Source organism: Panthera tigris, chromosome C2 (genome assembly GCF_018350195.1).
Source record: "Panthera tigris isolate Pti1 chromosome C2, P.tigris_Pti1_mat1.1, whole genome shotgun sequence".
Classification (NCBI taxonomy): Eukaryota; Metazoa; Chordata; class Mammalia; order Carnivora; family Felidae; genus Panthera; species Panthera tigris.
Window position 1 is genome coordinate 147,005,791 of NC_056668.1, and position 16,012 is coordinate 147,021,802.

The 16,012-nt window shown below is 38.5% G+C and overlaps 1 long non-coding RNA gene across 2 annotated transcripts in view; it reads left to right on the plus strand.

Annotated features, from left to right (window-relative positions):
- Positions 1-15,766, plus strand: part of LOC102954043 — a 43,837-nt gene extending 28,071 nt beyond the window's left edge. For both annotated transcript variants that reach the window (XR_006207754.1, XR_443918.2), the window contains 3 exons: positions 4,658-4,728; positions 8,498-8,664; positions 15,729-15,766. This is a non-coding gene — a long non-coding RNA (uncharacterized LOC102954043). The remainder of the gene's footprint in view (positions 1-4,657; positions 4,729-8,497; positions 8,665-15,728) is intronic.
- The last annotated feature ends 246 nt before the right edge of the window (positions 15,767-16,012 follow it).

Sequence of the window (16,012 nt, forward strand, 5' to 3'; positions counted from 1 at the left end):
CATTCTATCTTTGTATTACTCACTCAAGATTCATAATCCCAGGAGAGAACATCAAATTGGCTGAACTTAGATCACATGCCTGGGCCTGCTGTACCAAAGCAGTGAGAGGGAGGGTCTAATGGAAGGAACATCCACAAGCCCCCGCAGCTTCCACGATGGCAGAGCATGTACCTAGATTCATTCCTGTCAAGACTGCTCACAGTGGGGTGGGGGGCGGGGAGATCATCTCCCAAAAGGGAGCTCTGGTGCTATCAGGAAGGGAGAATTCATGCTAGGAAGCCCAAAAGTGTTCATCACCGTCTTAGATTGGGTTTCCAGAAGGAGAGACTGAGGCAGGGTTCTTATTCAAGACACCCATTGAAGTTGTGCTTTCAGGGGAAACTTGGAAGAAGGTGAGGGAAGCAAATAGAGTGGGGGAAGTGGCTAAACAAAGATGAGGTTTCAGCTGAAGTCTGACTCACGCCTGATCTCATGGGGAGTTTTGGAGTGTGAATGATACCAGAGTTGTCCTCTTTGAGGCGAGGGGGCTCGGCTTTTGTATCCCCGTATCAGTTAATCATTGGCTGCATGATGCCCGGAGGGAAGATATAGCCTCCCGGGAGTCTCCTCGTAAGGTGGCTCCCATTGGCCAAGAACAGTTCTGTTCTCCAGGGAAAGGCATATGTTTGAGCCATTAGCAGCAACACTTACAGTAGCTGAGGTTGGGGCAGCAGCACAATACAGGGGTTCAGGGCAGGGCACCAGCAGTGTCTACTACTACCACAGTAATACGGGCAAGACACTTGGACTTGATTTACTAAGTCCAGGGTTTCCCATCTGTAGACTGGCACAATCATCCTGCGACTACCACTAATTCTGGGACAGGGACAGGTCAGATGAAAGAGAGTGATTATTTATTGTGTGGCTGTCTCATTAGGGACAGTAATATAATTAACAGATACCAACAGACAGAGTAAGAAGAGGTAAAGTTTCTCTAAAAGGACAATATATGGAAACTGAGGGATATATTCAAAGGATATACCTAAGGGAAAGAGGATCACAGGAAGGAGATCACTGAAAAGAAAAAGAGAAATGGATAGACTCTCTAATGCATTTGAAGAAAGGTACCAAACAAAATATTAAGGGACCCTTATAGACCTAAGGGGGAGTTTGTGACTAATTCATGATACATGCATAGAAAACTAAGCAAACAAAAAAGAGACTATTTTAACTCTAGATATCCTAAGAAAAACAAAAAACTGTAAAAAATGAAAGCATAACTGATTAATAAGATTTATAACATGAATAAACATTATCCACTACATTATGATTAACAATAATGAGTAAACAATATTTCTACATTCTTAATGATCTAAATATAATATAAACTTAAATAAAAATTGTTAGAGATACAGATGTATCTCCACCCAGTTTGTGACAACAAACTGCCCTTCTCTCCCTCTCTCCCTCTCCCTCGTGTGCTTTCTTTCTCTCTCTTCCTCTCTCTCTCTCTCTCTCTATATATATATATATCTATATATCTCTATCTATCTATCTATCTATCTATCTATACAGAGAGGACGGTATTGAGGGAAGTGAGAGAGTATATAAGCATATACTCATATATATGTGTATGTACACATATATGTGTATATATATAAGTATATGTAAGTATTATATGGAGTACATACTTACATACTCTCCATATATATATGGAGAGAGACAGAGGAGGAGGGTAGCGAGGAAGTGACCATCAGAGCTTGATCACCATCTTCCATGATAGAAAGGTGTGCTGGGAATATGCCTATTTGCTCTCTAATTCATACTCTTTTGGGCTTCTATTGCAAAGGCTATTCCTGTGAGCTATGCTTCCCAGACCTTAATGACTGGCTTCCGGCTAAGTTCAACTCATGGAAGTGCCAGGAGATTGGAGGGCTCCCAAGGAGAAGCCAGGATATTTCTCTTTCCCATTCTCTCTGCTTTGGGCAACATCTCTGGTAGTAGCTGCTTCTCTTCTATGTCCTTATTTTCCTCTGAACATTCTCTGATACTGCGAGGCCATCCTACCTGGTTTGTTACTTCTGTGATGGCTTTAGTTAGCACTGCCTTCTCCCACTGACCCACTGGCTCTGGCAGTGGTAGTGGCTTTCTGCGGTTGCTAATCTTAGTGTTGTCCCCCTCCCCCTGGCTCTTTACAGGTCTTCTAATCTACAGTTGCTTCTCAACCTTAACACTATTGATATTTTGGGCTGGATGATTCTTTGTTGCAGGGGCTGTCCTGCAACATCCATGATTAGCAGCATCCATAGACTCTATCCATTAGATACCAGTAACCTCTACCTACTTGTGACAACAGCATATCTCCAGACATCATCAGAACATTCCAAATGTTCCTTGGCGGGGGAGGGCAAAATCACACCCCCCCCCCAAGAATTGAGGATGACAATTCCAACCCCTTTATAGCCATATCACATTTTCTATACTAAATAATCTGATGAGGGTTTTATTTTTCTAACTTGAAACTGCTTTATTCATAAAGCAATAAACAGTGTCTAAATATGATCAATCATGGGGTGCCTGGGTGGCTCAGTCAGTCAGTTAAGTGGCCGACTTCAGCTCAGGTCATGATCTCACGGTTTGTGAGTTCGAGCCTTGTGTGGGGCTCTGTGCTGACATCTCAGAGGCCGGAGCCTGCTTTGGATTCTGTGTCTCTCTCTCTCTATGCCCCTCCCTGGCTCATGCTCTCTCTCTCTCTCTCTCTCAAAAATGAATAAATGTTAAAAACATTTAAATATGATAAATCAAATATTAATGTAATAAACATATTGTTTAGAAATAGACAACCAATAAAAAAATAAACAAAAGTATTGAAAGCAGTTGGTTCTAGAGAGTAGGACTGAGGGCAAGGAGGGATGATTTTGAACTTTTTTTTTTTTTTTTTAGTGTTTATTTACTTTTGAGACAGAGAGAGACAGAGCATGAACGGGGGAGGGTCAGAGAGAGAGAGGGAGACACAGAATCTGAAACAGGCTCCAGGCTCTGAGCTGTCAGCACAGAGCCCGACACGGGGCTCAAACTCACGAACTGTGAGATCATGACCTGAGCCGAAGTCGGACGCTCAACCGACTAAGCCACCCAGGCGCCCCTGATTTTGAACTTTTTAATATTATTTTTAAAATTTATGTGTATTTGGCTGATTAAAAACAATACTAGGAAAAGAGAACACAAAAGACTCAGTCATTCTATTACTAGATAGTAAGTTTCAGAGAGAGGCTTAAATTCTTATTTTTCAAAAGAGATTAAAGAAGTGCTTATTCTGGTCTTTTGTTTCTAATCCCATCTAAACCATTTACTCTTATATTTTACCCAGCAGGTAAGTGTGGCAATCATGTAGCTTAAATCATGTATCTGTTTCTGTTTCAAGGTAACTCCAGGCTGCCTCCTCTGTGATGGTTCTGGGTGGAGAACTGGCTTACCTGGTTTTAATTATGTAGTAGTCAGCGAAGATGGGGGAAAACACTAAGCAAAGGTTACATGAACATTGAAATAACATTAGTCTTTAGGTCCTGAGGTTGTCTCCCTCCAAAAAACAGGAGGAGGGTGTGTTTCAGATCTTGCTTTGCTGATGCTCCTTATTTCACTAGTCTTTCCCCAGTCTCCATCCACCCTCCCACAGACTGTAATCTCATCCCCACCGCTCTAACTCGTCCTCATCTCTCCCCACCATAGCAACAGAACCAGAGTGTTGGGATTGAATTCTTGATTTACTTGATTGACTAGTTGTGATTGCATTCCAGTTGCTTTGGAAATGCATCAATCTGATATATGACCATGTAAAAGAAGACAATTTTCAACCCTCCAAAACATAAAAAGATGGACATGTATGTATGTGTATGTCCATATGTATATACATAGATATACACACACAAATGTGACATATATATTTTTATATCGATAATTATGTATTAAATTCATATACATATGTTTTAGCATATACATTAGTATCACTGTATATTTATTTACATGTAAATAGCTTTTTTCTCACATAAAATAATAAATGCTAATAAGGAAAAACCAGATAATATAAAAAATATTTTAAAAAAGTAAAAGCAGATAATATTCTTACAATCCAATGATAAGTACTCTAGGAGTCAGAATTAACTTCAGCTGCAATTATCAGGGGTAAGAATATTAAAAATAATAGTAACTGAAACAAAGTTATCTAAGTTACATATTTATCTAATATATCTGGAAACAGGCTGGTGGCCTGTATCTGGTGGCTCTAAAATCATCATGCCACAGCTATTTATAGCTGTCCACTTCACCATTCTTAGGGTGTGGCCCTCATTCTCATGGTCCAAGATAGCTGCCAGGGCTCCAGCTTTATTTCATATTTCAGGTAGCAGATTGGAGGAAGGGAACAAGAAGGGAGCAAAGGGCACATGACAGCTGTCTTTCGAGTTGGTTTCCTCAGAAGCACGCACATTACTTTTTATAACTCATTGGCCAAAACTTAGTCACACAGTCACAATAGTTACAAGGAAAGATAGGGAATACAGAACTTTTAGCTAGGCACTAGAGTGACATCAGTGGGAATGGCAAAATAAAGATCTCTAAAAATCCATTTCTCCATAAAAGTAATGAGAACACAGGCAAAAATTGTCAAAATGTTTTCCAGAATGCTGGATATAAATCAAAGACTTGGAATAATCCAAGAAGCATTTATCCAAGAAAAGTTGCTGAATCAAGGTAAGAACAATGAACTTTGGGGCATTTTATTTTACCCTATTTACATCTCCCTCTTCCTACATGAAGAAACAAAGATCCCACTGGCAAAGGTAACTACACATAGGTAAATATAAAAGACTGTATAAATGTAACTTTTGTTTGAAGCCCTTTTCTTCTGCCATCTAATTTAAAAGACAACTGCATAAAGCAATACTTATAAATACAGGTCATTGGGCATATAATGTAAAACAAGGTATTTGTATGTCAATAATAGCACAGGGGAGGTGGGAGAGAATGAACTTATATAGGAGAAACGTTTCTGTATACTATTGAAATTAAGTTGCTATTAGTACAAACTAGATTATTATGTTTAGATGTTACTTTTAGTCTTCAAGGCAACCACTGATAAAATGACTAAATATATATATATATGTATATATATATATATATATGTATATATATATATATATATATATATATATATATACTAAAAAAACTACAAGGGAATAAAAATGGTACAGTAAAAAATATTTAATGCAAGATCAGGCAATAATGGAGGAATAAACAAAAAATACATGACAAATAGGAAACAAATAGCAGAATGGCAGGTATAACTTCTTTGTTACTAGTAATTTTAATAAAATTAAATGTAAATGATTTAAATACTCCAATCAAAGGCAGAGATTGGCAGAATGGATTTAAAAAAAAGGATCTAACTATGTTGGATTGTATCTACAAGAGACACTTTCGATTCAAAGACTCAAATGGGTTGAAAGCAAAAGGATGGGAAAAAGATATACCATGCAAGGAGTAACCAAAAGAGAGCTGCAAAGGCTATACTAATATCAGAAAAAATTGACTTTAAGATAAAAATTGTTACTAGAAATGAGGAAGACCATTTTCTAGTGATCAAAGAGTCAGTCCCTAAGAAGACCTAGTGATTATAAATATATATTCACCTTACAACATAGTCAAAAAGTAAATGAACCATGGCACAAAAACAGACACATAGACCAATGGAATAGAATAGAAACCCCAGAACTAGACCCACAAATGTATGGCCAACTCATCTTTGACAAAGCAGGAAAGAACATCCAATGGAAAAAAGACAGTCTCTTTAACAAATGGTGCTGGGAGAACTGGACAGCAACATGCAGAAGGTTGAAACTAGACCACTTTCTCACACCATTCACAAAAATAAACTCAAAATGGATAAAGGACCTGAATGTGAGACAGGAAACCATCAAAACCTTAGAGGAGAAAGCAGGAAAAGACCTCTCTGACCTCAGCCGTAGCAATCTCTTACTCGACACATCCCCAAAGGCAAGGGAATTAAAAGCAAAAGTGAATTACTGGGACCTTATGAAGATAAAAAGCTTCTGCACAACAAAGGAAACAACCAACAAAACTAAAAGGCAACCAACGGAATGGGAAAAGACATTTGCAAATGACATATCGGACAAAGGGCTAGTATCCAAAATCTATAAAGAGCTCACCAAACTCCACACCCGAAAAACAAATAACCCAGTGAAGAAATGGGCAGAAAACATGAATAGACACTTCTCTAAAGAAGACATCCGGATGGCCAACAGGCACATGAAAAGATGTTCAACGTCGCTCCTTATCAGGGAAATACAAATCAAAACCACACTCAGATATCACCTCACGCCAGTCAGAGTGGCCAAAATGAAGAAATCAGGAGACTATAGATGCTGGAGAGGATGTGGAGAAACGGGAACCCTCTTGCACTGTTGGTGGGAATGCAAATTGGTGCAGTCGCTCTGGAAAGCAGTGTGGAGGTTCCTCAGAAAATTAAAAATAGACCTACCCTATGACCCAGCAATAGCACTGCTAGGAATTTATCCAAGGGATACAGGAGTACTGATGCATAGGGGCACTTGTACCCCAATGTTTATAGCAGCACTCTCAACAATAGCCAAATTATGGAAAGAGCCTAAATGTCCATCAACTGATGAATGGATAAAGAAATTGTGGTTTATATACACAATGGAATACTACGTGGCAATGAGAAAAAATGAAATATGGCCTTTTGTAGCAACGTGGATGGAACTGGGGAGTGTGATGCTAAGTGAAATAAGCCATACAAAGACAGATACCATATGGTTTCACTCTTATGTGGATCCTGAGAAACGTAACAGAAACCCATGGGGGAGGGGAAGGAAAAAAAAAAAAAAAGAGGTTAGAGTGGGAGACAGCCAAAGCATAAGAGACTGTTAAAAACTGAGAACAAACTAAGGGTTGATGGGGGGTGGGAGGGAGGGGAGGGTGGGTGATGGGTATTGAGGAAGGCACCTTTTGGGATGAGCACTGGGTGTTGTATGGAAACCAATTTGACAGTAAATTTCATATATTAAATAAATAAATAAATAAATAAATAAATAAATAAATAAATAAAGTAAATGAACCAAAAACTGGCAGAATTGAAGGGGAAAAATAAACAATAATAGTCAACAATAATAGTTGGAGACTTCAACACCTTACTTTCAATAATGGATAAAACAACTAGACAGAAGATCAATAAGAAAATAGAAGACTTAAGGTCGAAAGGAAAGGTAAAAGACTTAAGCAACACTATAAACCAACTAGACCTAATAGACAACTATAGAACACTCCATCCAACAACAACAGGATACAAATTCTTCTCCAGTGCACATGGACCATTCCCCAGGATAGAACATATGGTAGGCCATAAAACACATCTCAAAAAATTTTGAAGGATTGACCTCTTACAATGTATCTTCTCCAACTGCAATGGAATGAAATTAAATTCAACAGAAGAACTTTTGTGGAATTCACAAATATGTGGAAATTAACATGAATAAAGAGTCAAAGAAATTGACTCACTAATTTCTAGTGAAATTGGAAAAGACTTTGAGATGAATGTAAATGAAAGCACAATATTCTAAAACATATGATTCAGATAAAGCAGTGCTTATAGTTGGAAACTTATAGCTGTAAGTTTTCATAGCCTACATTTTTAAACTTATAGCCTACATTTTTAAAACAGAAAAGTATCAAATCTATTTTCTATCCTTCTACCTTATGAAACTAGAAAAAGAAGAGCAAATTAAACCCAAAGCAAGCAGGGAGGGAAATAATAAGGATTAAAGCAGAAATATGTATAATACAGAATAGAAAAATAACACATAAAATCACCCAAACTAAAAGTTGGTTTTTTGAAAAGACAGACAAAATCAACAATTCTTCAGCTAGACTAAAAAAAGAAGACTCAGATTACTAAAATCAGGAATAAAAGAGAGGACATTACTACAGACCTAACATAAATAAAAAGTATTGGAAATTCTATGGACTATTGTATTGAACAAATTAGATAACCAAGATGAAATGGAAAAATTCCTAGAAAGACACAAACTATTGAAACTAGCTCTAGAAGAAATGGAAAATCTGAATAGAACTCTAATGATATAGTTCTGTTGGGGTTGAATTAGTAATTTGGACACCAATGTGCCAAGTTAAATATCAAAGTACCTATTACTAAGGAAGAAGAAGAAAAGAAAGATTGTAGGGGGCTCCTATGAATCTATGCCACAGCCACTGTTAACACTTGGGTGCCCTTCTCAGAATGACATATATGTAATTTATCACATGGACAATTTGGTAGCTTAGGCAATTAGATTTATTGGAAATTAAAAATGTAAGAACATTTCAAAGAAAATATGAGTCACTCACTAAGTTTACTACCTTGCCACATTGGTGAATTGTGTATCTAGAGACAATTGGATTTTTTTTTCTTCGCCTTTTTCAACAGGGCCATGTGAAGGCTTTGTCTGAAAAAGCTCGTCTAATCCCACAGCTCCAGTTACCAAATCTGTGCTGATTTTTCTAGAACTTAGTCTCCAGCCTAAGTCTTTCTCTGAAGCTCCAGCGCCTTATACCCAATGGCCTCCTGAACAACTCCCCTTGGATATTCTGCAGGTACAGTACTTCCAACCCAATGTGTCTAAAACTAAACTCACTAAGTGTGGACTTTCTGATTAAGTGGTTGAATGCCTTCCTTAAGTATGACTAAGGCTAAGGTTCCACAGGTTGTAGATCAATGCTAATGCACGTAGTTGTTAGGTCTAACCATATGAAATGGCCAAATTTGTAGGGCAAAAATGTGAACATCTGCAGTTTTTCGTGGTTCAACCTGATACATCACACCTTAGGTCACAGCATGTTAAAGTAATTTATAGACATCCTGACAGAATGTCTTAGGTAATATAGAATGCCATTATACTCATACAATTTTACGTTTATACAAGATGTCATATTTATGAAGTTGTACTTATGAAACTTCATTCTGGGGTTCAGTTTGTCATTAAACTTATAGAATCACAGAGATTTTACTGATAATGTGGCCAGCAGTCAGTAATCCCCTTACCAAGAATTCTTTCCCCTCCTACTTTCCCTGGATTGTGTCCATAGTGATTCTAATCTCTCACAGAGACCTAGGAAGAACTGAAGTGGCATGAGGAGAAAAGACAATCAAGTTTATGAAATCAAAGAGTTTTTGACAATTCAGGCTAATAGGTTGTAGTCAGATACTGGCTCTAACGTTTCAGGATAAAATATGCAATATGTGATTTGTAATGGATATTTCCCTTTTTAAAAATATATATTGAGGGAAAATTTCCATTATATAAAATTAACTATTTTAAAGTGAAAAATTCAGTGGCATTTAGTACACTCATGATATTGCACAACCACTACCTCTGTCTACTGGTAATAAATTTCCTTCACTCTAAAGTAAAACCCTTTGTCCACCAAGTACTCTCCCTGGTCTCCTCTCCCCGGTCTCCTCTCCCCCCTGCCCTATCCCCAGTTCCTGGAAACCACCAATCTGCATTCTGTCTCTGTGAATTTATCTATTCTTGATATTTCCAAAAAAATAGAATCATATAATATATGACCATTTGTGTCTGGCTTCTTTCACTTAGTATAGTGTGTTGATGGTCATCCGTCCATGGTGTAGCATGTATCGGCACTCCATTTCTTTTTATGGCTGAGTGATATTTCATTGTATGTATACACTAAAATTTGTTTATCTGTTCATCTGTTGATGGGCATCTGGGCTGTTTCCACTTATTGGCTATCATGAATAGTGCTGTTATGAGTAGGTACATGTTTCATGTACCTGTTTTAGTGCCTGTTTTCAATTCTTTTGGGTCTATACCTAGGAGTAAAATTTCTGTATTTAACTTTTTTGAGTAACGGACAGTTTTCCACTAGGTCTGAGCTATTTTGCATTCCTACCACAAAGTCCAAGTACAAAGTTCCAACTTCTCTATATCCTTGCCAACACTTGTTATTTTCTGTTTATTTTTTGTTTGTTTGCTGTTGTTGTTGTTTTGTTAATAGCTATCCTAGTGGGTACGAAGTGGTACTTCATTGTGGTTTTGATTTGCATTTCCCTAATGGCTAATGATGTTGAACATCATTTTGTGTGTTTGTTGATTGTTTGTACATGTTCTTTGGAGAAATGTCTAGGTCCTTTGCCCATTTTAAGATTGGGTTGTCTTTCTAATTTTGGATCATAAGAGTTCTTCATATATTCTGGATACTAGCTCCTTATCACACAATATTTCCTCCCATTCTCTAGGTTGTCTTTTTATTTCTTTTTTTTTTTTTTTTAATTTTTTTTTTTTAACGTTTATTTATTTTTGAGACAGAGAGAGCATGAACAGGGGAGGGGCAGAGAGAGAGGGAGATACAGAATCTGAAACGGGCTCCAGGCTCTGAGCTGTCAGCACAGAGCCCGACGCGGGGCTCGAACTCACAGACCGTGAGATCATGACCTGAGCCGAAGTCGGATGCTTAACCGACCGAGCCACCCAGGCGCCCCTGTCTTTTTATTTCTTGATAACATCCTTTGAGGCACAGAAGTTTTTGATTTTGGTGAAGTCCAAATTATCTAATTTGTTGTTGTTTCTGGTGCTTTTGGTGTCATATTTAAAAATCCATTGCCAAATCCCAGGGTCCCAAAGATTTATCCCTTTTTCTCTTTTAAGGGTTTGTGGTTTTAGCTCTTGCATTTAGATCATAGATCCATTTGTAGTTAATTTTTATTAAAGATTTAAAAACAAATTTTTTTAATGTTTATTTATTTTTGAGAGAGAGAGAGAGAGAGAGAGAGAGAGTAAGTAGGGGAAGGACAGAGAGAGAGACATACACACAGAATCCAAATCAGGCTCTAGGCTCTGAGCTGTCAGTACAGAGCCCAATGTGGGGATTGAACTCATGAACTGAGAGATCATGACCTGAGCCGAAGTCAGATGCTTAACTGACGGAGCCACCCAGGCGCCCCTGGAGTCAATTTTTATATATGGTGTGCGATAGGGATCCATATTCATTCTTTTGCTTGTGGATATCCAGTCTGCAGAGGCTATCGTTTCCCCCATTGAATGGTCTTGACACCTTTGTTGAAAATCATTTGGCCACAAATGTTTAGGTTTATTCATGGTCTGTTGTCTATCCTTATGCCAATACCACACTATTTTGATTACTGTAGCATTGTAATATGTTTTTAAATCAGGAAGTTTGAATTCTCCAACTTTGTACTTTTTTAAGATTGTTTAAGCTGTTTGGTATAGATGTGTCCCTTTTGCTTCAAAGCCAGTTTCTGCTTTCATCCAGGTTTGTGACAGTTTCTAGACCATCATGGATGCCTGGACCTTTGGAAAATCACACTTATTTTATGAGGAAAAAAATGAGGTCAAACAAGATTTTTGTTTTTGTTTTCATATCATATAAGTGAAAACAATACATTTATGGACTGAAATATTTGTCTAGCTAAAAGACACAGAAATCTATTTTCTGTAGATCTGATACAACTTTAGACACTATGGGATCCAGGCTCCACTAAGTCTATCCACATTAAGTCTATCCACATTAAGTCTAATGTGATAGACACAAGTCAAGGTTTGAATAATATTCTTGCTGTGTGAGGGCCGTAAGGCAGGTCCATTTGAACAAAAATCTTTTTTCTCCACCCTTTCCATATCCCATCTTGCCTTTTCTTCCCAACTTCCTTCCTGGTCCTATTTTCAAATGCCCCCTTCTGAACATCTTTCTATCCTCCCTCTCATTTCCTGACCTCCTCTTGCCCTGCCTTCTTTTCCGTGCCCTTCAAAATTCCCTTTCCCTCACTGAACCCCATCTCAATTTTAGGAAAATAGATCGTTAAACTGATCCTCAGAAAGTGGTGTAGGGGCGCCTGGGTGGCTCAGTTGGTTAAGCGTCCGACTTTGGCTCAGGTCATGATCTCACAGTTCGTGGGTCTGAACCCCGTGTCAGGATCTGTGCTGACAGCTCGGGGCCTGGAGCCTGCTTCGTATTCTGTGTCTCCCTCTCTCTCTGCCCCTCTCCCACTTGCACTCTGTCTCCCTCTGTCTCCAAAATAAATAAACATTAAAAAAAAAAAAAAAAGAAAGTGGTGTCAACAACTAAATCACTACCAAAACACTTAGCCCTGAGTATTTGTTGGCCCAAGAAGTATCCAGCAGGTGGAAGAATTGCAGATTGTCTAAAAAAGGCATTTGAGTCCCTCTGGGTCTTCCATTAAAGTCTCCAGTGAGCCTGTGGTACATATATTTGAGACCACCTAGGATCCTGTCTCCAGTTTTTCTTTTTCTTTAGAGCAGAATCTGGTCCATCACACGTGGCAGGGAATATTTTAGAGGAGATCGATGGCTGGTTCCTTCTGGTCCCACCTTAGTCAAGTGCTGAGCCTTTCCTTTTACTTCATCAGTGGATCCTTGGGAACGTTCAAGGTTTCACTTTTTGCTCTGGGCTCTTGTGCCGCATGTCATCTGTCCAGAGTCATTCTTCCTGAATGATCAACCTGTTTCGTGTTGCCTGCTGCCAGTGATGGGCCCTTACTGACTCCCATAAGAAGGATCCAGAGAAGATTCCTTTTCCTGTGGCTCCCTAGCCATGAGAAGAACTTACTGCTGGAGGTTCTATTCATGCAACTTCCTTCCAAAAGCACTGGTGGTTCATAGCCAGCTGCCAGGCTGGTATGCGGCCACCACTCCTTTTCATTTCTCTGGGACAGGAAACTTCACCCACAGCTTATTGGATTCCTTTTTGTTTTTTCAGTTCACATATATTTCTAGTAGGTATATTGGATCTTGTGTTTCATTCAACATAACTCTTTCCAATTTTGAAACAGATAATTATCTGACCTCACCTTCTAAACATTGCTTAACTCCAATAAAAAAGTCTGTAGCTTGCCAGGAGGAGAATTTGACTGTAGAAGAAAAAACAACCCATGATTGTAATAAATATTGCAATAGCACAGCAGCAGGATTTAGGATTTAAAATTTTTTTTTAGGTTCTTTTGTGTTTGGCTATTTTACTTAGCATAAGGTCCTATATCCCTGCTGTAGGAGGTGTCAGAATTTCCTTCCTTCTTAAGGCAGAATAATATTCCATGGTATGTATGTACTATATTTTTTGTTTATCCATTCATTAATCAGTACACATTTGGGTTGTTTTTACTTTTTGGCTATTGTGAATAATGCTGCCATGAACATGGGTGTACAAATATTTACTCAATTCTTTTGGTTATATGCAGAGTGAAATTGTTAAATCATGTGATAATTCTATGGTTAACTTTTTGAGGAACCACCATCCTGTTTTCCACAGCAGCTGTACCATTTTACATTCTCACCAGCAATGTGCAGGGGTTACAATTTCTCTACATCCTCACCACTTGTTACTTTCTGTTTTTTAAATTTTTGGATAATTGCCATCCTAATGGCTATGAAGTGTATGACATTGTAGTTTTGATTTGCATTTTCCTAATGATTAGTGCTATTGAGCGTTTTTTCATGTGCTTACTGGTCATATACCTTCTTTAGAGAAATGTCTATTTGAGTCCTTTGCCCATTTTTTTAAGTTTATTTATTTATTTTGAGGGAGAGAGAGAGCACACATGCATGTGCATGGTTGGGAGAGAGGCAGAGAGAGGGAAAGAGAGAATCCCAAGCAGGCTCTGTGCTGTCAGTGCAGGCCCCGATATGGGGCTCAAACTCAGGAACTGTGAGATCATGACCTGAGCTGATATCAAGACTCAGATGCTTAGCCAACTAAGCCACCCAGGCACCCCCTTTGCCCATTTTTAAATCAGGATTTCATGTTGTTTAGTTTTAGGGGTTCATTATATATTCTGGGTATTAATCCTCTATCAGATATGATTTGCAAATATTTTCTCCCATTCATTGGGTTGCCTTTTCACTCTGCTGACAGTGTCCTTTGATGCATGAATATTGTCATTTTGATGAAGTCCAACTTATCTATTTTTTCCTTTTGTTGCTTGTGCTTTTGGTGTTATATCCAGTTGTCATGAAGCTTTTCCACTATATGTTTTTCTAAGAGTTTCATAGTTTTAGCTCTTACATTTAGATCTTTCATCCATTTTGACTTAATTAAGGTAAGGACCACACTTCATTCTTTTGCTTGTGGATATCCAGTTTTCCTCTTCTACCTTTTTGTTTTAAAATTCTTAAATTTTATATATTTTTAATTTTTTTTAACATTTATTTATTTTTGAGACAGAGAGAGATAGAGCATGAACGGGGGAGGAGCAGAGAGAGAGGGAGACACAGAATCGGAAGCAGGCTCCAGGCTCCGAGCCATCAGCCCAGAGCCCGACTTGGGGCTCCAACTCACGGACCGCGAGATCGTGACCTGAGCTGAAGTCGGACGCTCAACCGACTGAGCCACCCAGGCGCCCCTTAATTTTTAAAAATATTTATTTATTTTTGAGAGTGAGAGAGACAGAGCATGAGTGGGGGAGGGGCAGAGACGGAGAGAGGGAGACACAGAATCCACAGCAGGCTCCAGGCTCTGTGCTGACAGCATAGAGCTCAACATGGGGCTTGAAATCACAAACTGCAAGATCGTGACCTGAGCCGAAGTCAGACGCTCAACTGACTGAGCCACCCAGGCGCCCCTTAATTTTATTTTTTTAATTAACCAATCAATTAATTTTTTAGAGAAAGAGAAAGAGAGAGAGAGAGAGAGAGAGAGAGAGAGAATCTCAAGCAGACTTCACACTCAGCATGGAGCCCAACATGGGCCTCGACCCCACGACCCTAGGATAATGACCTAAGCTGAAGTAAAGAGTTGGTCACTCAACCAACTGAGCCACCCAGGCACTCCATTGTTTTTCTTTAACTCTGGCTTGCTTGGAAATGATTTTAAGTTTAATACTGATTAAAGTCTAAGCTAATTTTATTTTCAAGTTGCTAATCCATTTTCCAAAGCAATATCCTTCCTTTTCCCAATTACTATTTTGCAATACCTTTATGGACATATAATTCACTTACCATACAAATCACATACTTCAAGTTTACAACTGATTGGCTTTTAGTACATTCACAGAGTTGTGCAACCATTACCACAATTTTAGACCATTTTCATTACCCACAAAGCAAACCCTGTTTCTTTAGAAGCCACTCCCCCCCCCCCCCTTTATTTCTCAACCACCCCAGCCTTAGGCAACCACTAATCTACTTTCTATTTCTATAAATTTTTGTATTCTGGACATTTCATATAAGAGTCACATAATAAGTGGCTTTTGGTAACTGGCTTCTTTAACCAGCATAATGTTTTCAAGGTTCATCCAGGAAGTAGCATGTATTAGTACTTTATTTACTTTATTTCTTTTTATCACCAAAGAATACTCCATTGTGTAGATATGGTGCATTTTATTTATCTATTTATTAGTTGATATTTGGGTTGTTTTTACTTTTGCATTATTATGAATAATGCTGCTATGAACATTTGTGTACAAGTTTTTGTGTGGACATGTGTTCTCATTTCTTTTGAGGATATACCCAGGAGTGGAATTGCTGGGTCAAGCAGTTATATTTTATCTTTTGAAGAACTACCAAACTGTTTTCTAAACAGGCTGCACCGTTTACATTCCCACCAACAGTGTTATGATTTCTCCACATCCTTGCCGATACTCATTATTTCCTTTTTTATTACAGACTTCCTAGTGGGTGTGGAGTGGTATCTCATTGTGGTTTTGATTTTCCTGATGGCCAGTGATGGTGAGCATCTTTGCGTGTACTTATTGGTTATTTGTATATCTTCTATTACACACTTAATTGTATGTCTTTTTTGTAAACGTTTGTTTATTTTTGAGGTGGGAGGGAGGGGAGGGACCCAGAGAGAGGGAGACAGAACATCCAAAGCAGGCTCCACACTGATAGCAGAGCCCAATGCGAGGCTGGAACTCACAAAAGGTGAGATCATGACCTGAGCCAAAGTC